The sequence below is a fragment of the Pseudophryne corroboree genome, unplaced genomic scaffold, assembly GCF_028390025.1.
Source record: "Pseudophryne corroboree isolate aPseCor3 unplaced genomic scaffold, aPseCor3.hap2 scaffold_541, whole genome shotgun sequence".
NCBI classification, from domain to species: Eukaryota; Metazoa; Chordata; class Amphibia; order Anura; family Myobatrachidae; genus Pseudophryne; species Pseudophryne corroboree.
Genome location: NW_026970142.1, coordinates 390533 through 411279, shown reverse-complemented (window position 1 = coordinate 411279; position 20747 = coordinate 390533). Strand labels below are relative to the sequence as shown.

Here is a 20747-nt window from a genome sequence, read left to right as displayed (position 1 = left end):
TCTCTTTCACTTGACAGGGGGGTGCCCGAGTAGCGACCCTCCCCAGCTCTAGCCCAACTCCTACTTACCTGCCAGGTGAGATACTATGATCATGAAGGTGCTTCTCCCAGGGCAAGGCTCACCCATTGCACTCTGGGTGTGGTGCCCCTGCGATTTCCCCAAATGTGGGAAGCTTGACTGCATAATTTGTGTTTCCCCTGGTCGGCTCTCGTATAATTCAGATCTCTTTGTCTCAGGTCTCTCTCCAGCCTAGTTTGCTGTCTGTTTCCACTTCTTTTTTCATGAGCCCCTCCCTTTTATACCCTTGTGCACTATCCTGACTTCTCCTCTTGTCTGCTTATTTTGTGCCTTCCAATGCACAATGCAAACTACAGGTAGTGCTGCAGGGCCCACACCCTTTTACTTGCCGTACAGAGCAGCTCTGGAGCTGTTACAGTGCCCAGCTGCTGCAAGAAATCAGCTTGAATGCTTCAGGGGCTGGGGCATAGCCAACATGAGCCCCACACCGAAGGAGGGTGGAGGTGTTTAATGCGAACTAGGGGTCATCCAAGCGCCGCAAAAGGCCGCTATGCCCTGCACGCCCCTTTTCTCTTTTCATATGCAGACGAGGGTTGAAGCCAACTTTGACCCACTGCTTGGATGACATCACCGTATGCAAATCCATCTGCTGCAGGCCTTCCCCCAGGAATGCTTGCACTAGTTGTTGCATTTGGTTTGTTGTTTGGGGGTGCTTCATTATTAGGCAGCCTTCTGCCCTCCCATGTTCATCTGAAAATATGTGTTCTCCCTGCAGTTGTTGTCCCCAGATGAGAGTTCCCTTGTGCTGCCTCAGTTGAATCTCCTTTACTTGACAGAGATGTGCCTGAGCAGCGGCCCTCCCCAGCCCTATCCCAAATCATACTTATTTTGCATAGGAGATACCATGGTCATGAAGATTGTTCTCCCAGGGTGAGGTTCATTCATTGCATTCTGGGTATGCTGACCCCTGTGATTTCCCCAAATGTGGGAAACTCGACTGCATTATTTGTGGTAGTGGGGGACTGTGTTTGTGCTTTCCTCTGGTCAGCTCTGGTAAAAGTCAGATTTATTTGTCTCAGATCTTCCTCTAGCCTTGTTCTTCTTTCGAGAGTTCCCTTGTGCTGCCTCAGTTGAATCTCCTTCACTTGACAGGGGGGTACCCGAGCAGCGACCCTCCCCAGCTCTAGCCCAACTTCTACTTACCTGGCAGGTGAGATACTATGATCATGTAGGTGCTTCTCCCAGGGCAAGGCTCACCCATTGCACTCTGGGTGTGCTGCTCCTGCGATTTCCCCAAATGTGGGAAACTTGACTGCATAATTTGTGTTTCCCCTGGTCGGCTCTCGTATAATTCAGATCTCTTTGTCTCAGGTCTCTCTCCAGCCTAGTTTGCTGTCTGTTTCAACTTCTCTTTTCTTGAGCCGCTCCCTTCTATGCCCTTGCGCACTATCCTGACTTCTCCCGTCTGCTTACTTTGTGCCTTCCAATGCATAATGCAAACTACAGGTAGTGCTGCAGGGCCCACACCCTTTTACTTGCCGTTCAGAGCAGCTCTGGAGCTGTTACAGTGCCCAGCTGCTGCAAGAAATCAGCTTGAATGCTTCAGGGGCTGGGGCATAGCCAACATGAGCCCCACACCGAAGGAGGGTGGAGGTGTTTAATGCGAACTAGGGGTCATCCAAGCGCCGCAAAAGGCCGCCATGCCCTGCACGCCCCTTTTCTCTTTTCATATGCAGACGAGGGTTGAAGCCAACTTTGACCCACTGCTTGGATGACATCACTATATGCAAATCCATCTGCTGCAGGCCTTCCCCCAGGAATGCTTGTACTAGTTGTTGCATTTGGTTTGTTGTTTGGGGGTGCTTCAGTATTAGGCAGCCTTCTGCCCTCCCATGTTTATCTGAAAATATGTGTTCTCCCTGCAGTTGTTGTCCCCAGATGAGAGTTCCCTTGTGCTGCCTCAGTTGAATCTCCTTTACTTGACAGAGATGTGCCTGAGCAGCGGCCCTCCCCAACCCTATCCCAAATCATACTTATTTTGCATAGGCGATACCATGGTCATGAAGATTGTTCTCCCAGGGTGAGGTTCATTCATTGCTTTCTGGGTATGCTGACCCCTGTGATTTCCCCAAATGTGGGAAACTCGACTGCATTATTTGTGGTAGTGGGGGACTGTGTTTGTGCTTTCCTCTGGACAGCTCTGGTAAAAGTCAGATTTCTTTGTCTCAGATCTTCCTCTAGCCTTGTTCTTCTTTCGAGAGTTCCCTTGTGCTGCCTCAGTTGGATCTCTTTAACTTGACAGGGGGGTGCCCGAGCAGCGACCCTCCCCAGCTCTAGCCCAACTCCTACTTACTTGCCAGGTGAGATACTATGATCATGAAGGATCTTCTCCCAGGGCAAGGCTCACCCATTGCACTCTGGGTGTGGTGCCCCTGCGATTTCCCCAAATGTGGGAAGCTTAACTGCATAATTTGTGTTTCCCCTGGTCGGCTCTCGTATAATTCAGATCTCTTTGTCTCAGGTCTCTCTCCAGCCTAGTTTGCTGTCTGTTTCCACTTCTTTTTTCATGAGCCCCTCCCTTTTATACCCTTGTGCACTATCCTGACTTCTCCTCCTGTCTGCTTACTTTGTGCCTTCCAATGCACAATGCAAACTACAGGTAGTGCTGTAGGGCCCACACCCTTTTACTTGCCGTACAGAGCAGCTCTGGAGCTGTTACAGTGCCCAGCTACTGCAAGAAATCAGCTTGAATGCTTCAGGGGCTGGGGCACAGCCAACATGAGCCCCACACCGAAGGAGGGTGGAGGTGTTTAATGTGAACTAGGGGTCATCCAAGCACCGCAAAAGGCCGCCATGCCCTGCACGCCCCTTTTCTCTTTTCATATGCAGACGAGGGTTGAAGCCAACTTTGACCCACTGCTTGGATGACATCACCGTATGCAAATCCATCTGCTGCAGGCCTTCCCCCAGGAATGCTTGCACTAGTTGTTGCATTTGGTTTGTTGTTTGGGGGTGCTTCAGTATTAGGCAGCCTTCTGCCCTCCCATGTTCATCTGAAAATATGTGTTCTCCCTGCAGTTGTTGTCCCCAGATGAGAGTTCCCTTGTGCTGCCTCAGTTGAATCTCCTTTACTTGACAGAGATGTGCCTGAGCAGCGGCCCTCCCCAGCCCTATCCCAAATCATACTTATTTTGCATAGGAGATACCATGGTCATGAAGATTGTTCTCCCAGGGTGAGGTTCATTCATTGCATTCTGGGTATGCTGACCCCTGTGATTTCCCCAAATGTGGGAAACTCGACTGCATTATTTGTGGTAGTGGGGGACTGTGTTTGTGCTTTCCTCTGGTCAGCTCTGGTAAAAGTCAGATTTATTTGTCTCATATCTTCCTCTAGCCTTGTTCTTCTTTCGAGAGTTTCCTTGTGCTGCCTCAGTTGGATCTCTTTCACTTGACAGGGGGGTGCCCGAGCAGCGACCCTCCCCAGGTCTAGCCCAACTCCTACTTACCTGCCAGGTGAGATACTATGATCATGAAGGTGCTTCTCCCAGGGCAAGGCTCACCCATTGCACTCTGATTTCCCCAAATGTGGGAAGCTTGACTGCATAATTTGTGTTTCCCCTGGTCGGCTCTCGTATAATTCAGATCTCTTTGTCTCAGGTCTCTCTCCAGCCTAGTTTGCTGTCTGTTTCCACTTCTTTTTTCATGAGCCCCTCCCTTTTATACCCTTGTGCACTATCCTGACTTCTCCTCCTGTCTGCTTACTTTGTGCCTTCCAATGCACAATGCAAACTACAGGTAGTGCTGCAGGGCCCACACCCTTTTACTTGCCGTACAGAGCAGCTCTGGAGCTGTTACAGTGCCCAGCTGCTGCAAGAAATCAGCTTGAATGCTTCAGGGGCTGGGGCATAGCCAACATGAGCCCCACACCGAAGGAGGGTGGAGGTGTTTAATGCGAACTAGGGGTCATCCAAGCGCCGCAAAAGGCCGCCATGCCCTGCACGCCCCTTTTCTCTTTTCATATGCAGACGAGGGTTGAAGCCAACTTTGACCCACTGCTTGGATGACATCACCGTATGCAAATCCATCTGCTGCAGGCCTTCCCCCAGGAATGCTTGCACTAGTTGATGCATTTGGTTTGTTGTTTGGGGGTGCTTCAGTATTAGGCAGCCTTCTGCCCTCCCATGTTCATCTGAAAATATGTGTTCTCCCTGCAGTTGTTGTCCCCAGATGAGAGTTCCCTTGTGCTGCCTCAGTTGAATCTCCTTTACTTGACAGAGATGTGCCTGAGCAGCGGCCCTCCCCAGCCCTATCCCAAATCATACTTATTTTGCATAGGAGATACCATGGTCATGAAGATTGTTCTCCCACGGTGAGGTTCATTCATTGCATTCTGGGTATGCTGACCCCTGTGATTTCCCCAAATGTGGGAAACTCGACTGCTTTATTTGTGGTAGTGGGGGACTGTGTTTGTGCTTTCCTCTGGTCAGCTCTGGTAAAAGTCAGATTTCTTTGTCTCAGATCTTCCTTTAGCCTTGTTCTTCTTTCGAGAGTTCCCTTGTGCTGCCTCAGTTGGATCTCCTTCACTTGACAGGGGGGTACCCGAGCAGCGACCCTCCCCAGCTCTAGCCCAACTTCTACTTACCTGGCAGGTGAGATACTATGATCATGTAGGTGCTTCTCCCAGGGCAAGGCTCACCCATTGCACTCTGGGTGTGCTGCTCCTGCGATTTCCCCAAATGTGTGAAACTTGACTGCATAATTTGTGTTTCCCCTGGTCGGCTCTCGTATAATTCAGATCTCTTTGTCTCAGGTCTCTCTCCAGCCTAGTTTGCTGTCTGTTTCAACTTCTCTTTTCTTGAGCCGCTCCCTTCTATGCCCTTGCGCACTATCCTGACTTCTCCCGTCTGCTTACTTTGTGCCTTCCAATGCACAATGCAAACTACAGGTAGTGTTGCAGGGCCCACACCCTTTTACTTGCCGTTCAGAGCTGCTCTGGAGCTGTTACAGTGCCCAGCTGCTGCAATAAATCAGCTTGAATGCTTCAGGGGATGGGGCATGGCCAACATGAGCCCCACACCAAAGGAGGGTGGGGTGTTTAATGCGAACTAGGGGTCATCCAAGCACCGCAAAAGGCCGCCATGCCCTGCACGCCCCTTTTCTCTTTTCATATGCAGATGAGGGTTGAAGCCAACTTTGACCCACTGCTTGGATGACATCACCGTATGCAAATCCGTCTTCTGCAGAACTTCCCCCAGGAATGCTTGCACTAGTTGTTGCATTTGGTTTGTTGTTTGGGGGTGCTTCAGTATTAGGCAGCCTTCTGCCCTCCCATGTTCATCTGAAAATATGTGTTCTCCCTGCAGTTGTTGTCCCCAGATGAGAGTTCCCTTGTGCTGCCTCAGTTGAATCTCCTTTACTTGACAGAGATGTGCATGAGCAGCGGCCCTCCCCAGCCCTATCCCAAATCATACTTATTTTGCATAGGAGATACCATGGTCATGAAGATTACTCTCCCAGGGTGAGGTTCATTCATTGCATTCTGGGTATGCTGACCCCTGTGATTTCCCCAAATGTGGGAAACGTGACTGCTTTATTTGTTGGCAGTGGGGGACTGTGTTTGTGTTTTCCTCTGATCTCTGGTAAAAGTCAGATTTCTTTGTTTCAGATCTTCCTCTAGCCTTGTTCTTCTTTCGAGAGTTTCCTTGTGCTGCCTCAGTTGGATCTCCTTCACTTGACAGGGGGGTGCCCGAGCAGCGACCCTCCCCAGCTCTAGCCCAACTCCTACTTACCTGCCAGGTGAGATACTATGATCATGAAGGTGCTTCTCCCAGGGCAAGGCTCACCCATTGCACTCTGGGTGTGCTGCCCCTGCGATTTCCCCAAATGTGGGAAACTTGACTGCATAATTTGTGTTTCCCCTGGTCAGGTCTCGTATAATTCAGATCTCTTTGTCTCAGGTCTCTCTCCTGCCTAGTTTGCTGTCTGTTTCCACTTCTCTTTTCTTGAGCCGCTCCCTTCTATGCCCTTGCGCACTATCCTGACTTCTCCTCCTTTCTGCTTACTTTGTGCCTTCCAACGCACAATGCGAACTACAGGTAGTGCTGCAGGGCCCACACCCTTTTACTTGCCTTACAGAGCAGCTCTCGAGCTGTTACAGTGCCCAGCTGCTGCAAGAAATCAGCTTGAATGCTTCAGGGGCTGGGGCATAGCCAACATGAGCCCCACACCGAAGGAGGGTGGAGGTGTTTAATGCAAACTAGGGGTCAGCCAAGTGCTGCAAAAGGCCACCATGCCCTGCACGCCCCTTTTCTCTTTTCATATGCAGACGAGGGTTGAAGCCAACTTTGACCCACTGCTTGGATGACATCACCATATGCAAATCTATCTGCTGCAGGCCTTCCCCCAGGAATGCTTGCACTAGTTGTTGCATTTGGTTTGTTGTTTGGGGGTGCTTCAGTATTAGGCAGCCTTCTGCCCTCCCATGTTCATCTGAAAATATGTGTTCTCCCTGCAGTTGTTGTCCCCAGATGAGAGTTCCCTTGTGCTGCCTCAGTTGAATCTCCTTTACTTGACAGAGATGTGCCTGAGCAGCGGCCCTCCGCAGCCATATCCCAAATCATACTTATTTTGCATAGGAGATACCATTGTTATGAAGATTGTTCTCCCAGGGTGCGGTTCATTCATTGCACTCTGGGTATGCTGAACCCTGTGATTTCCCCAAATGTGGGAAACTCGACTGCATTATTTGTGGTAGTGGTGGACTGTGTTTGTGCTTTCCTCTGGTCAGCTCTGGTTAAAGTCAGATTTCTTTGTCTCAGATCTTCCTCTAGCCTTGTTCTTCTTTCGAGAGTTCCTTTGTGCTGCCTCAGTTGGATCTCCTTCACTTGACAGGGGGGTGCCCGAGCAGCGACCCTCCCCAGCTCTAGCCCAACTCCTACTTACCTGCCAGGTGAGATACTATGATCATGAAGGTGCTTCTCCAAGGGCAAGGCTCACCCATTGCACTCTGGGTGTGCTGCTCCTGCGATTTCCCCAAATGTGGGAAACTTGACTGCATAATTTGTGTTTCCCCTGGTCAGGTCTCGTATAATTCAGATATCTTTGTCTCAGGTCTCTCTCCAGCCTAGTTTGCTGTCTGTTTCCACTTCTCTTTTCTTGAGCCGCTCCCTTCTATGCCCTTGCGCACTATCCTGACTTCTCCTCCTTTCTGCTTACTTTGTGCCTTCCAACGCACAATGCGAACTACAGGTAGTGCTGCAGGGCCCACACCCTTTTACTTGCCTTACAGAGCAGCTCTGGAGCTGTTACAGTGCCCAGCTGCTGCAAGAAATCAGCTTGAATGCTTCAGGGGCTGGGGCATAGCCAACATGAGCCCCACACCGAAGGAGGGTGGAGGTGTTTAATGCAAACTAGGGGTCAGCCAAGTGCCGCAAAAGGCCACCATGCCCTGCACGCCCCTTTTCTCTTTTCATATGCAGACGAGGGTTGAAGCCAACTTTGACCCACTGCTTGGATGACATCACCATATGCAAATCTATCTGCTGCAGGCCTTCCCCCAGGAATGCTTGCACTAGTTGTTGCATTTGGTTTGTTGTTTGGGGGTGCTTCAGTATTAGGCAGCCTTCTGCTCTCCCATGTTCATCTGAAAATATGTGTTCTCCCTGCAGTTGTTGTCCCCAGATGAGAGTTCCCTTGTGCTGCCTCAGTTGAATCTCCTTTACTTGACAGAGATGTGCCTGAGCAGCGGCCCTCCCCAGCCCTATCCCAAATCATACTTATTTTGCATAGGAGATACCATGGTCATAAAGATTGTTCTCCCAGGGTGAGGTTCGTTCATTGCATTCTGGGTATGCTGACCCCTGTGATTTCCCCAAATGTGGGAAACTCAACTGCATTATTTGTGGTAGTGGGGGACTGTGTTTGTGTTTTCCTCTGGTCAGCTCTGGTAAAAGTCAGATTTCTTTGTCTCAGATCTTCCTCTAGCCTTGTTCTTCTTTCGAGAGTTCCATTGTGCTGCCTCAGTTTGATCTCCTTCACTTGACAGGGGGGTACCCGAGCAGCGACCCTCCCCAGCTCTAGCCCAACTCCTACATACCTGCCAGGTGAGATACTATGATCATGAAGGTGCTTCTCCCAGGGCAAGGCTCACCCATTGCACTCTGGGTGTGCTGCTCCTGTGATTTCCCCAAATGTGGGAAACTTGACTGCATAATTTGTGTTTCCCCTGGTCGGCTCTCGTATAATTCAGATCTCTTTGTCTCAGGTCTCTCTCCAGCCTAGTTTGCTGTCTGTTTCCACTTCTCTTTTCTTGAGCCGCTGCCTTCTATGCCCTTGTGCACTCTCCTGACTTCACCTGTCTGCTTACTTTGTGCCTTCCAACGCACAATGCAAACTACAGGTAGTGCTGCAGGGCCAACACCCTTTTACTTGCCTTACAGAGCAGCTCTGGAGCTGTTACAGTGCCCAGCTGCTGCAAGAAATCAGCTTGAATGCTTCAGGGGCTGGGGCATAGCCAACATGAGCCCCACACCGACGGAGGGTGGAGGTGTTTAATGCTAACTAAGGGTCATCCAAGCGCCGCAAAAGGCCGCCATGCCCTGCATACCCCTTTTCTCTTTTCATATGCAGATGAGGGTTCCAGCCAACTTTGGCCCACTGCTTGGATGACATCACCGTATGCAAATCCGTCTTCTGCAGACCTTTTCCCAGGAATGCTTGTACTAGTTGTTGCATTTGGTTTGTTGTTTGGGGGTGCTTCAGTATTAGGCAGCCTTCTGCTCTCCCATGTTCATCTGAAAATATGTGTTCTCCCTGCAGTTGTTGTCCCCAGATGAGAGTTCCCTTGTGCTGCCTCAGTTGAATCTCCTTTACTTGACAGAGATGTGCCTGAGCAGCGGCCCTCCCCAGCCCTATCCCAAATCATACTTATTTTGCATAGGAGATACAATTGTCATGAAGATTGTTCTCCCAGGGTGAAGTTCATTCATTGCATTCTGGGTATGCTGACTCCTGTGATTTCCCCAAATGTGGGAAACTCGACTGCATTATTTGTGGTAGTGGGGGACTGTGTTTGTGCTTTCCTCTGGTCAGCTCTGGTAAAAGTCAGATTTCTTTGTCTCAGATCTTCCTCTAGCCTTGTTCTTTTTTCGAGAGTTTCCTTGTGCTGCCTCAGTTGGATCTCCTTCACTTGACAGGGGGGTGCCCGAACAGCGACCCTCCCCAGCTCTAGCCCAACTCCTACTTACCTGCCAGGTGAGATACTATGATCAGGAAGGTGCTTCTCCCAGGGCAAGGCTCACCCAATGCACTCTGGGTGTGCTGCTCCTACGATTTCCCCAAATGTGGGACACTTGATTACATAATTTGTGTTTCCTCTGGTCGGCTCTCGTATAATTCAGATCTCTTTGTCTCAGGTCTCTCTCCAGCCTAGTTTGCTGTCTGTTTCCACTTCTCTTTTCTTGAGCCGCTCCCTTCTATGCCCTTGTGCACTATCCTGACTTCTCCCGTCTGCTTACTTTGTGCCTTCCAACGCACAATGCAAACTACAGGTAGTGCTGCAGGGCCCACACCCTTTTACTTGCTTTACAGAGCAGCTCTGGAGCTGTTACAGTGCCCAGCTGCTGCAAGAAATCAGCTTGAATGCTTCAGGGGCTGGGGCATAGCCAACATGAGCCCCACACCGAAGGAAGGTGGAGGTGTTTAATGCGAACTAGGGGTCATCCAAGCGCCGCAAAAGGCCGCCATGCCCTGCACACCCCTTTTTTATTTTCATATGCAGACGAGGGTTGAAGCCAACTTTGACCCACTGCTTGGATGACATCACCATATGCAAATCCATCTGCTGCAGGCCTTCCCCCAGGAATGCTTGCACTAGTAGTTGCATTTGATTTGTTGTTTGGGGGTGCTTCAGTATTAGGCAGCCTTCTGCCCTCCCATGTTCATCTGAAAATATGTGTTCTCCCTGCAGTTGTTGTCCCCAGATGAGAGTTCCCTTGTGTTGCCTCAGTTGAATCTCCTTTACTTGACAGAGATGTGCCTGAGCAGCGGCCCTCCCCAGCCCTATCCCAAATCATACTTATTTTGCATAGGAGATACCATGGTCATGAAGATTGTTCTCCCAGGGTGAGGTTCATTCATTGCACTCTGGGTATGCTGACCCCTGTGATTTCCCCAAATGTGGGAAACTCGACTGCATTATTTGTGGTAGTGGGGGACTGCGTTTGTGCTTTCCTCTGGTCAGCTCTGGTAAAAGTCAGATTTCTTTGTCTCAGATCTTCTTCTTTCGAGAGTTCCCTTGTGCTGCCTCAGTTGGATCTCCTTCACTTGACAGGGGGTGCCCGAGCAGCAATCCTCCACAGCTCTAGCCCAACTCCTACTTACCTGCCAGGTGAGATACTATGATCTTCACTGTTAGGGCAATCAGGATGTGGAATTCCCTGCCAGGGAAGGTGGTAATGGCGGACTCTGTAATTGGATTTAAAAAAGGAATGGATACATTTCTGAATGAAAAAGCTATCCAAGGTTATAATACTTAAAATATCAACATGGTTAATCCGGGGGTAACATGAGTTATAGTAGCTAACTAGTCATAAAACATTATTCAGCAAGTATGTAGAATCATCACAACTTAAAACAGGTTGAACACGATGGGCAATTTGCCTCTATTCAACCTCAAAAACTATGTTACTATATGTTACTATATTACTATGTTACTGTAGTATACAGGACACCACAATGTAATGAGCAGTGATAGTGAGCACTGATGAGGATACTAGAACTGACACTGAGCAGCAAGATGCAGCACTGGACTATTAGTAATGTACTGTAGTATGCTGAGCACCACAATGCAGCACAAGACAATGAGCAGTGATACTGAGCACTGATGAGGATACTACTGAGAACTGACACTGAGCAGGAGAGGCACACTACTAGTATTACTGAGCAGCAATAAGTAACCACTGATACTGAGCACTGATATTGAGATTTCCACTGAGAGAACATAGCCACGTCCTCTCCGCTCTCTCTTCAATGCACGAGTAAAAATGGCGGCAACGCGCAGCTCTTTATATGGAATCCGAATCTCGCGAGAATCCGACAGCGGGATGATGACATTTTCCCTTGTTCAGGTTTTCCGAGTCAGGCGGGAACAACCGAGCCTGCCTCGGACCAGTGTAAACCACGTGGAGTTCGTCGGGAATTCGGTTCTCGGAGAACCGAACCCGCTCCTCTCTACCTTATACCCATCAATTTTTTTATTTTCAATCTAAGCCCCTGCAGTTTTCTGTAAGCATCTGCTTCGCTATGATGATCAACAAGTCACAAGGGCAAACACTCAGGGCTTGAGGCGTAGATCTTAGGACCAGCTGCTACAAGCATGGCAGAGGTGTCACTATCACTGGTGACACCCAGAGAGGTGGCGAGGGAGATTGTAATGCAGTGCGCGCAGATAAGCAGTGCAATGGTAAAAAGGAGGCATGGTTTCATAGGTAGGGGCGTGGCCTGGTGGCCTGAATCTACATTTTGTTGCTCCGGGTGTCCCGGGGGTTGGGGGCTGCACCCGGGGACTAGTGTGTGTGCGGTGCTGGCTCCTGCACAGTGACAGGGCATGGCCACCCAGCATGACGCCTCCATTCTTGACCATGCTGTAATTGCAGTCGCACTGCAGTTCAGCGTGATCATAAAAAATGGTGTAGCCTCCTGCTGGTGCAAACTGTATGTGCGCGCAGGAAGCCGCCACCATTTTTGTGATCACAGCGGCTGAATGTGATGTCATACAGCCGCTGTGACCACGCCCCCTGTGTCTCCTCCGTTGCAGACCCCATTTTGAAGCCTTGCCCCCGCACCGCTCCATCCCTGACTTGGAAATGGAGTGTTGCTGACCCCCCTCTCCCCCCCCCGCCCCGATTGACAGGCAGAGGCGATCGCATTCTCTGCGGGGTGCCGCAGAAAATGCAGGCACATGCGTATGCTGTTAGCAAATTTTGCAGTTGGATCGCTTATTGTGATTGCATTCCAACCTGAATCAGGCCCTATTACCTATCACAATGCGCTGCGGGCAGTACAAAATTGGGTTAATATAGGAGTAAAACTCCCAGACCTGTGCTCCTTAACTGTACCTGGTGGCTAGTGGAGCGGCTGCCCAGTAATCAGTGTCCACGCCAGTGCGCACACGGTCCACCCCCTACGGCCACGCTCCCCTTCATCAGCGGCCTCGTGATCCGGAAGGGCGGTGTGTGTGTGACTGACCTTAGGAAGAAACTGGAGCCTCCGCTGCAGTGACCCAGCAACCAGGGCACGGGAGTATACAGCGCCGCTGGGAGTGATGAAGCTGCAGTAAAGATGTCTATTAGACCTAGCCTGCTGCAGCCCTTGTAGATTCTCATAAAACAAGTTCTTCTTTTCTTGTCAAAATTAATAGCTAAGAATAGGCTGCCTGAGGCAGGCCCCTGTTAAGTGGCCTGCTACTGAAGGCACCAACTACAAACTGAGCTCCCTGTTCATGGAAGCGGGGTTATAGAGGAGGATGCGCTGAGCATCTTGGGAACAGTCAAAAGCTTTGAGCCGGTTGGTGCCTCAGATCAAGATCCTACTCTACACCCCAATGTGAATCCTTGTGGAGTCCAGTGTACCCCACAGAAGAAATTAATGTGTCACACCCATTGGCAGCAACCTTAGAATAGCTGCTGACGGGCACAATTAAATCCAGCACATAGATGCAATTCAAATATGTAATTTGTACCTTCCTATTTTAAAATATAATGGATGAACCTCACCCTGTGAGAACAATCTTCATGATCAAGATATCTCATATGCAAAATAAGTATGAGTTGGGATAGGGCTGGGGAGGGTGGCTGCTCGGGCAGCCCCTCCCCCGTCAAGTTAAGGAGATTCAACTGAGGACGCACAAGGGAACTCTCGTCTGGGGACACCAACTGCAGGGAGACCACATCTGTTCAGATGAACATGGGAGGGTGGAAGGCTGCCTAATATTGAAGCACCATCAAATATCAAACCATATGCAACAACTAGTACAAGCATTCCTGGGGGAAGGTCTGCAGAAGACGGATTTGCATACGGTGATGTCATCCAAGATGTGGGCCAAAGTTGGCTGGAACCCTCATCTGCATATGAAAAGAGAAAAGGGGCATGCAGGGCATGGCGGCCTTTTGCGGTGCTTGGATGACCCCTAGTTCGCATTAAACACCCCCACCCTCCTTTGGTGTGGGGCTCATGTTGGCCATGCCCCATCCCCTGAAGCATTCAAGCTGATTTCTTGCAGCAGCTGGGCACTGTAACAGCTCCAGAGCTGTTCTGTAAGGCAAGTAAAAGGGTGTGGGCCCTGCAGCACCACCTGTAGTTCGCATTGTGCGTTGGAAGGCACAAAGTAAGCAGACGGGAGGAGAAGTCAGGATAGTGCGCAAGGGCATCCTTTTCTCTTAGTCCGTAGAGGATGCTGGGGTCACATTAAGAACCATGGGGTATAGACGGGATCCGCAAGAGACATGGGCACTTTAAGACTTTCAAAGGGTGTGAACTGGCTCCTCCCTCTATGCCCCTCCTCCAGACTCCAGTTATAGGAACTGTGCCCAGGGAGACGGACATTTCGAGGAAAGGATTTATTGTTAAACTAAGGTGAGCATCTTACCAGCTCACACCTTAAGCATGCCGCAGAACGTGGCATTCAACAGAACACAAGCCAACGGCATGAACAATTGCAGCAAAAAGCTGACCAGAACCATAACATAACATGTGTATAACCACAAGTAATAACTGCAGACACAGTATGGACTGGGACGGGTGCCCAGCATCCTCTACGGACTAAGAGAAAAGGATTTACCAGTAGGTATTAAAATCCTATTTTCTCATACGACCTAGAGGATGCTGGGGTCACATTAAGAACCATGGGGTTATACCAAAGCTCTTGAACGGGTGGGAGAGTGCGTACGACTCTGCAGCACCGAATGACCCAACTTGAGGTTATCATCAGCCAAGGTATCAAACTTGTAAAACTTAGCAAAAGTGTTTACTAAATAGCTGCTCGGCAAAGTTGCAATGCCGAGACTCCCCGACCAGCTGCCCAGGATGAACCCACCTTTCTAGTAGAATGGGTCTTCACCTAATTCAGTAATGGCAATCCTGCCATGGAATGAGCATGCTGAATCTTACCACAGATCCAGCGCATAATGGTCTACATGGAAGCAGGACACCCAATCCTGTTGGGAGCATACAGGACAAACAGAGCCTCTGTTTTCCTAATCTGAACCGTTCTGGTGACATAAATTTTCAAAGTTCTGACCACAGCCAGAGACTTTGACTCAACGAAGGTGTCAGTGGCCAAAGGCACCAAGATGAACCACCTTCGGCAGAAATTGTTGACGTGTCCTCAATTCTGCTCTATCTTCATGAAAGATCAAATAAAGGCTCTTGTGATACTGCATGGTTTGTACTGTTTTCCATGTGCTCCCAGATCTTTCAAGCAAGTAGCATGGTCAAGAAAGTTCTGTTTGAAAAGAAACAACATTTACTGTCATTGTTATAGAATTTGGGAGAAAAAACAAGAAGAAATCTGCACTGTTGACGCACTGGACAGAATGAATGAATCATAAAATATAACCTTTATTAAGTATGTATTAAAATTGGATAAATATTAATATTATTATCCCAAACTGCAGTGAAACATAAATGTTAAAATCACAGAACTAACATACATGTGCATAAGAAGAATAAAGAGATGTGAAAAAAAGGTTTAAAAAGCGTGTCCGTGTGTGATTATTTTTGAAGGCACAACCCTGGCGGGGTTGTTTATATAGATATATATGTTGCTAATAATCACTTTCTAGCGTAATGTTATTAAATAGCTGTTAGTATCTATGTCGTCAGGTACCACTGGGTCGTATCCTATATACTCCCTTCACTCAATAGGGGTTACCTCCCGGGAAGCCATCCCCATTGGCGAATTTGTGGGGGTGATTGAGTATAACCGGTAAGCTAACCTCCAATTTGTGGGGTGCTTAGGTAGATGGGGATCACTTATTTCTCTGTGTCCCCTAAGACTATATTCCTAAATTCAATACCACAGGGGGATAGCTTTCTATATCGGATAAGGAATCACTTGATAGGGAAATCTCTATGGATCATGGAAAGATCATATTTATTAATATCCAAACTAAAAAAATGATGAATAGCTTTAATTTAGCTGTTTAGATATAGTTAATTGGCGAGATATACCAACAGGTGCGGTTGCCTTAAGGAATATGGCAATTCCAATATAAATAGCAGCCCTCCTTCATATAATCAGCCAGATCTTATTAAATCTGGTCCAGATATAGCCGTTCAGATATACTTAATTGACAACATATATCAATCGGTGGGGTTGCCTTAAGGAATATAGCAATTCCAATTCTCATATAAATAGCAACCTTCCTTCATATATTCAGCCAGATCTTATTTAATCTGATCTAGGCGTAGGCAATAATGCTTTCCTTAGAGGTATAGCCACCTCAATTCTTATTAAGAAGCAAAGTGTCTGTCATAATGGTTTATCCAATTCATCTAAGAAATAATATATTCCATGTGTCAGAGATTCATTACTCTCTATTTACACTGTTAAAGAGTTAATTCTTATTATGTTACAGTGTAATGAAATTATCATATAGGGAGATGTGGCAATTCCATGTGCTATATATATAATAACCCTTAGTGGTCCAGATTCCACAATGAGGAATTTTCTTATAAACCGCTGAAACACACAGCTGTTTGACTGACTTCCAAATATATCTATCTCACTTTGTAACAGTCTTATGATAGAGAAACTGTTACATATTCGGTCACTTAGTTATCTAAAGGTAAACAGACTCAGTGTGAGGGTAATATAATATATCAAATGCGCTGTCAATAATCGTGGTAACTGGTGTAATAATGTGGTATATTGAGTATGCTAGTAAGGCATATAACTGCTCTCCAGCCTTTAAGTGTTACCAATCAATTTGTTACACTGTAAAGGATTTATGGTGTCCTGTTAGGACATGCAGCTGCTAGGCTGACTCAAAGATTTATCCATTTGTAACAATTATGTAACAGTTATATACATGTTACTGGTATTACATAGAAATAGTATGACACAGGCCAGCAGTCCCATGTGTCTAGATTCCACAATAGGAGATTTTCTTTGTCTTATAAACTGCTGGAACACACAGCTGCTAGACTGACTTCAAATATATATATTACTTTGTAACAGTCTTATAGTAAAGAGACTGTTACACACTGTCATTTAGTTATCTCAAGGTTAGCAGATTCTGTGTGAGGATAGTGTTCTGTTAGAACATGCAGCTGCTAGGCTGACTCATAGAAAATGTATCCATTTGTAACAAATGACACATACAGCATTAAATTAATATCTATAGCAGCCCATGTGACATCTCTACTCTTATCATAATTGTCTGGTTATTGCCAATCTGGACAGCAGGAGTGATATATATTCACTAGTCCCAATATCCCATCATATAAATATACCCACACTGATATACTTTCTTATCAAGAGTTATTAGTAGCTATCTGTATGCACTTTAGACATTGTAATTGCTAAGTGACATCATATCTAGTGTATTCCTTTCTTATAGCTCAGCTTCTATTCCCTATTAGTGGAGACTAACAGCTAACATCATAATCATATATTTTTGTTTTATAACATTTCACATGAGTCAAATACACGCGGACACGCCGTGCCCTACACATGTGTTTCACTGCATCTATGGCAACTTACATTAAAGCTAACAAGAAAGCACACTCGTTCTGTCTTTAAACTGATAAAAGAAACCCCAATAATATGGGGCATGCAAAAATTGAGATAAAACTCAGTTTTGCTCCTCTCCACGGAAATCTTTAATAAAAGGCGAAATATTTGTTAGTTCTGAAGAGAAACCAGAGCATGACCAAGATTCCACCTGTCGCCTGAGTGCCATGCCAGCAGTTCTCATTGAGCTCAAAGTGAGCACCCAATTTGAAAGAAAGAAAGCAGATTTCTCACCAGGCTTCCCCTAGCTATAAACATGGTTTGTACTCTTTTCCATGTGTTCCCAGATCTTTCAAGCAATTAGTATAGTCAAGAAAGTTCTGTTTGAAAAGAAACAAACATTTACTGTCATTTCTATGCAAATGAGCTTACATTAAAGCACACTCGTTCTATCTTTAAACAGATAAAATAAAACCCCAATAAGATGGGGCATGCAAAATTTGAGATAAAACTCAGTTTTGCTCCTCTCCACGGAAATCTTTAGTAAAAGGCGAAAGATTTGTTCGTTCTGAAGAGAAACCAGAGCATGACCAAGATTCCACCTGTCGCCTGAGTGCCATGCCAGCAGTCCTCATTCAGCTCAAAGTGAGCACCCAATTTGAAAGAAAGAAAGCAGATTTCTCACCAGGCTTCCCCTTGCTATAAGCATGGTTTGTACTCTTTTCCATGTGCTCCCAGATCTTTCAAGCAAGTAGCATGGTCAAGAAAGTTCTGTTTGAAAAGAAACAGACATTTACTATCATTGTTATACAAATAAACTTACATTAAAGCCAACAAGAAAGCACACTCGTTCTGTCTTTAAACTGATAAAAGAAACCCCAATAATATGGGGCATGCAAAAATTGAGATAAAACTCAGTTTTGCTCCTCTCCACGGAAATCTTTAATAAAAGGCGAAAGATTTGTTCATTCTGAAGAGAAACCAGAGCATGACCAAGATTCCACCTGTCGCCTGAGTGCCATGCCAGCAGTCCTCATTCAGATCAAAGTGAGCGCCCAATTTGAAAGAAAGCAGATTTCTCACCTGGCTTCTCCTTGCTATAAGCATGGTTTGTACTGTATTCCATGTGCTCCCAGATCTTTCAAGCAAGTAGCATGGTCAAGAAAGTTCTGTTTGAAAAGAAACAAACATTTACTGTAATTTCTATGCAAATGAGCTTTCATTAAAGCACACTCATTCTATCTTTAAACCGATAAAAGAAAATCCAAAAAGATGGGGCATGCAAAAATTGAGGTAAAACTCAGTTTTGCTCCTCTCCACGGAAATCTTTAGTAAAAGGCGAAAGATTTGTTCGTTCTGAAGAGAAACCAGAGCATGACCAAGATTTTCATCTGAAAATATGTGTTCTCCCTGCAGTTGTTGTCCCCAGATGAGAGTTCCCTTGTGCTGCCTCAGTTGAATCTCCTTTACTTGACAGAGATGTGCCTGAGCAGCGGCCCTCCCCAGCCCTATCCCAAATCATACTTATTTTGCATAGGCGATACCATGGTCATGAAGATTGTTCTCCCAGGGTGAGGTTCATTCATTGCATTCTGGGTATGCTGACCCCTGTGATTTCCCCAAATGTGGGAAACTCAACTGCATTATTTGTGGTAGTGGGGGACTGTGTTTGTGCTTTCCTCTGGACAGCTCTGGTAAAAGTCAGATTTATTTGTCTCAGATCTTCCTCTAGCCTTGTTCTTCTTTCGAGAGTTCCCTTGTACTGCCTCAGTTGGATCTCTTTCACTTGACAGGGGGGTGCCCGAGCAGCGACCCTCCCCAGCTCTAGCCCAACTCCTACTTACTTGCCAGGTGAGATACTATGATCATGAAGGTGCTTCTCCCAGGGCAAGGCTCACCCATTGCACTCTGGGTGTGGTGCCCCTGCGATTTCCCCAAATGTGGGAAGCTTGACTGCATAATTTGTGTTTCCCCTGGTCGGCTCTCGTATAATTCAGATCTCTTTGTCTCAGGTCTCTCTCCAGCCTAGTTTGCTGTCTGTTTCCACTTCTTTTTTCATGAGCCCCTCCCTTTTATACCCTTGTGCACTATCCTGACTTCTCCTCCTGTCTGCTTACTTTGTGCCTTCCAATGCACAATGCAAACTACAGGTAGTGCTGTAGGGCCCACACCCTTTTACTTGCCGTACAGAGCAGCTCTGGAGCTGTTACAGTGCCCAGCTACTGCAAGAAATCAGCTTGAATGCTTCAGGGGCTGGGGCACAGCCAACATGAGCCCCACACCGAAGGAGGGTGGAGGTGTTTAATGTGAACTAGGGGTCATCCAAGCGCCGCAAAAGGCCGCCATGCCCTGCACGCCCCTTTTCTCTTTTCATATGCAGACGAGGGTTGAAGCCAACTTTGACCCACTGCTTGGATGACATCACCGTATGCAAATCCATCTGCTGCAGGCCTTCCCCCAGGAATGCTTGCACTAGTTGTTGCATTTGGTTTGTTGTTTGGGGGTGCTTCAGTATTAGGCAGCCTTCTGCCCTCCCATGTTCATCTGAAAATATGTGTTCTCCCTGCAGTTGTTGTCCCCAGATGAGAGTTCCCTTGTGCTGCCTCAGTTGAATCTCCTTTACTTGACAGAGATGTGCCTGAGCAGCGGCCCTCCCCAGCCCTATCCCAAATCATACTTATTTTGCATAGGAGATACCATGGTCATGAAGATTGTTCTCCCAGGGTGAGGTTCATTCATTGCATTCTGGGTATGCTGACCCCTGTGATTTCCAAAATGTGGGAAACTCGACTGCATTATTTGTGGTAGTGGGGGACTGTGTTTGTGCTTTCCTCTGGTCAGCTCTGGTAAAAGACAGATTTATTTGTCTCAGATCTTCCTCTAGCCTTGTTCTTCTTTCGAGAGTTTCCTTGTGCTGCCTCAGTTGGATCTCTTTCACTTGACAGAGGGGTGCCCGAGCAGCGACCCTCCCCAGCTCTAGCCCAACTCCTACTTACCTGCCAGGTGAGATACTATGATCATGAAGGTGCTTCTCCCAGGGCAAGGCTCACCCATTGCACTCTGATTTCCCCAAATGTGGGAAGCTTGACTGCATAATTTGTGTTTCCCCTGGTCGGCTCTCGTATAATTCAGATCTCTTTGTCTCAGGTCTCTCTCCAGCCTAGTTTGCTGTCTGTTTCCACTTCTTTTTTCATGAGCCCCTCCCTTTTATACCCTTGTGCACTATCCTGACTTCTCCTCCTGTCTGCTTACTTTGTGCCTTCCAATGCACAATGCAAACTACAGGTAGTGCTGCAGGGCCCACACCCTTTTACTTGCCGTACAGAGCAGCTCTGGAGCTGTTACAGTGCCCAGCTGCTGCAAGAAATCAGCTTGAATGCTTCAGGGGCTGGGGCATAGCCAACATGAGCCCCACACCGAAGGAGGGTGGAGGTGTTTAATGCGAACTAGGGGTCATCCAAGCGCCGCAAAAGGCCGCCATGCCCTGCACGCCCCTTTTCTCTTTTCATATGCAGACGAGGGTTGAAGCCAACTTTGACCCACTGCTTGGATGACATCACCGTATGCAAATCCATCTGCTGCAGGCCTTCCCCCAGGAATGCTTGCACTAGTTGTTGCATTTGGTTTGTTGTTTGGGGGTGCTTCAGTATTAGGCAGCCTTCTGCCCTCCCATGTTCATCTGAAAATATGTGTTCTCCCTGCAGTTGTTGTCCCCAGATGAGAGTTCCCTTGTGCTGCCTCAGTTGAATCTCCTTTACTTGACAGAGATGTGCCTGAGCAGCGGCCCTCCCCAGCCCTATCCCAAATCATACTTATTTTGCATAGGAGATACCATGGTCATGAAGATTGTTCTCCCACGGTGAGGTTCATTCATTGCATTCTGGGTATGCTGACCCCTGTGATTTCCCCAAATGTGGGAAACTCGACTGCTTTATTTGTGGTAGTGGGGGACTGTGTTTGTGCTTTCCTCTGGTCAGCTCTGGTAAAAGTCAGATTT

At 47.5% G+C, this 20747-nt stretch overlaps 25 non-coding genes across 25 annotated transcripts; 21 read left to right on the top strand and 4 right to left on the bottom strand.

The window, feature by feature from the left end:
• Positions 1–60: 60 nt before the first annotated feature.
• On the top strand, positions 61–223 carry LOC135032235 (U1 spliceosomal RNA). Its single transcript, XR_010227783.1, has one exon. It is a non-coding gene; the product is annotated as a U1 spliceosomal RNA (small nuclear RNA).
• A 674-nt stretch (positions 224–897) lies between these two features.
• Positions 898–1061, top strand: LOC135032238 (U1 spliceosomal RNA). The gene has a single exon (XR_010227786.1). It is a non-coding gene; the product is annotated as a U1 spliceosomal RNA (small nuclear RNA).
• A 152-nt stretch (positions 1062–1213) lies between these two features.
• Positions 1214–1376, top strand: LOC135032171 (U1 spliceosomal RNA). The gene has a single exon (XR_010227725.1). It is a non-coding gene; the product is annotated as a U1 spliceosomal RNA (small nuclear RNA).
• Positions 1377–2047: 671 nt separating this feature from the next.
• Positions 2048–2211, top strand: LOC135032139 (U1 spliceosomal RNA). The gene has a single exon (XR_010227694.1). It is a non-coding gene; the product is annotated as a U1 spliceosomal RNA (small nuclear RNA).
• Positions 2212–2363: 152 nt separating this feature from the next.
• On the top strand, positions 2364–2526 carry LOC135032259 (U1 spliceosomal RNA). Its single transcript, XR_010227803.1, has one exon. It is a non-coding gene; the product is annotated as a U1 spliceosomal RNA (small nuclear RNA).
• A 674-nt stretch (positions 2527–3200) lies between these two features.
• Positions 3201–3364, top strand: LOC135032227 (U1 spliceosomal RNA). The gene has a single exon (XR_010227775.1). It is a non-coding gene; the product is annotated as a U1 spliceosomal RNA (small nuclear RNA).
• Positions 3365–4336: 972 nt separating this feature from the next.
• On the top strand, positions 4337–4500 carry LOC135032145 (U1 spliceosomal RNA). The gene has a single exon (XR_010227699.1). It is a non-coding gene; the product is annotated as a U1 spliceosomal RNA (small nuclear RNA).
• Positions 4501–4652: 152 nt separating this feature from the next.
• On the top strand, positions 4653–4815 carry LOC135032196 (U1 spliceosomal RNA). Its single transcript, XR_010227749.1, has one exon. It is a non-coding gene; the product is annotated as a U1 spliceosomal RNA (small nuclear RNA).
• A 670-nt stretch (positions 4816–5485) lies between these two features.
• Positions 5486–5650, top strand: LOC135032219 (U1 spliceosomal RNA). Its single transcript, XR_010227768.1, has one exon. It is a non-coding gene; the product is annotated as a U1 spliceosomal RNA (small nuclear RNA).
• A 149-nt stretch (positions 5651–5799) lies between these two features.
• On the top strand, positions 5800–5962 carry LOC135032183 (U1 spliceosomal RNA). Its single transcript, XR_010227736.1, has one exon. It is a non-coding gene; the product is annotated as a U1 spliceosomal RNA (small nuclear RNA).
• Positions 5963–6636: 674 nt separating this feature from the next.
• On the top strand, positions 6637–6800 carry LOC135032157 (U1 spliceosomal RNA). Its single transcript, XR_010227711.1, has one exon. It is a non-coding gene; the product is annotated as a U1 spliceosomal RNA (small nuclear RNA).
• Positions 6801–6952: 152 nt separating this feature from the next.
• On the top strand, positions 6953–7115 carry LOC135032212 (U1 spliceosomal RNA). Its single transcript, XR_010227762.1, has one exon. It is a non-coding gene; the product is annotated as a U1 spliceosomal RNA (small nuclear RNA).
• Positions 7116–7789: 674 nt separating this feature from the next.
• LOC135032339 (U1 spliceosomal RNA) lies at positions 7790–7953 on the top strand. The gene has a single exon (XR_010227881.1). It is a non-coding gene; the product is annotated as a U1 spliceosomal RNA (small nuclear RNA).
• A 152-nt stretch (positions 7954–8105) lies between these two features.
• Positions 8106–8268, top strand: LOC135032229 (U1 spliceosomal RNA). The gene has a single exon (XR_010227777.1). It is a non-coding gene; the product is annotated as a U1 spliceosomal RNA (small nuclear RNA).
• Positions 8269–8939: 671 nt separating this feature from the next.
• Positions 8940–9103, top strand: LOC135032323 (U1 spliceosomal RNA). The gene has a single exon (XR_010227865.1). It is a non-coding gene; the product is annotated as a U1 spliceosomal RNA (small nuclear RNA).
• Positions 9104–9255: 152 nt separating this feature from the next.
• Positions 9256–9418, top strand: LOC135032250 (U1 spliceosomal RNA). Its single transcript, XR_010227796.1, has one exon. It is a non-coding gene; the product is annotated as a U1 spliceosomal RNA (small nuclear RNA).
• Positions 9419–10089: 671 nt separating this feature from the next.
• On the top strand, positions 10090–10253 carry LOC135032245 (U1 spliceosomal RNA). The gene has a single exon (XR_010227791.1). It is a non-coding gene; the product is annotated as a U1 spliceosomal RNA (small nuclear RNA).
• A 6578-nt stretch (positions 10254–16831) lies between these two features.
• On the bottom strand, positions 16832–16947 carry LOC135032302 (U5 spliceosomal RNA). The gene has a single exon (XR_010227844.1). It is a non-coding gene; the product is annotated as a U5 spliceosomal RNA (small nuclear RNA).
• A 275-nt stretch (positions 16948–17222) lies between these two features.
• On the bottom strand, positions 17223–17338 carry LOC135032269 (U5 spliceosomal RNA). The gene has a single exon (XR_010227811.1). It is a non-coding gene; the product is annotated as a U5 spliceosomal RNA (small nuclear RNA).
• A 286-nt stretch (positions 17339–17624) lies between these two features.
• LOC135032290 (U5 spliceosomal RNA) lies at positions 17625–17740 on the bottom strand. Its single transcript, XR_010227832.1, has one exon. It is a non-coding gene; the product is annotated as a U5 spliceosomal RNA (small nuclear RNA).
• Positions 17741–18010: 270 nt separating this feature from the next.
• On the bottom strand, positions 18011–18126 carry LOC135032285 (U5 spliceosomal RNA). The gene has a single exon (XR_010227827.1). It is a non-coding gene; the product is annotated as a U5 spliceosomal RNA (small nuclear RNA).
• Positions 18127–18270: 144 nt separating this feature from the next.
• On the top strand, positions 18271–18434 carry LOC135032326 (U1 spliceosomal RNA). Its single transcript, XR_010227868.1, has one exon. It is a non-coding gene; the product is annotated as a U1 spliceosomal RNA (small nuclear RNA).
• A 152-nt stretch (positions 18435–18586) lies between these two features.
• On the top strand, positions 18587–18749 carry LOC135032240 (U1 spliceosomal RNA). The gene has a single exon (XR_010227788.1). It is a non-coding gene; the product is annotated as a U1 spliceosomal RNA (small nuclear RNA).
• Positions 18750–19423: 674 nt separating this feature from the next.
• LOC135032134 (U1 spliceosomal RNA) lies at positions 19424–19586 on the top strand. Its single transcript, XR_010227689.1, has one exon. It is a non-coding gene; the product is annotated as a U1 spliceosomal RNA (small nuclear RNA).
• A 972-nt stretch (positions 19587–20558) lies between these two features.
• Positions 20559–20722, top strand: LOC135032144 (U1 spliceosomal RNA). Its single transcript, XR_010227698.1, has one exon. It is a non-coding gene; the product is annotated as a U1 spliceosomal RNA (small nuclear RNA).
• The last annotated feature ends 25 nt before the right edge of the window (positions 20723–20747 follow it).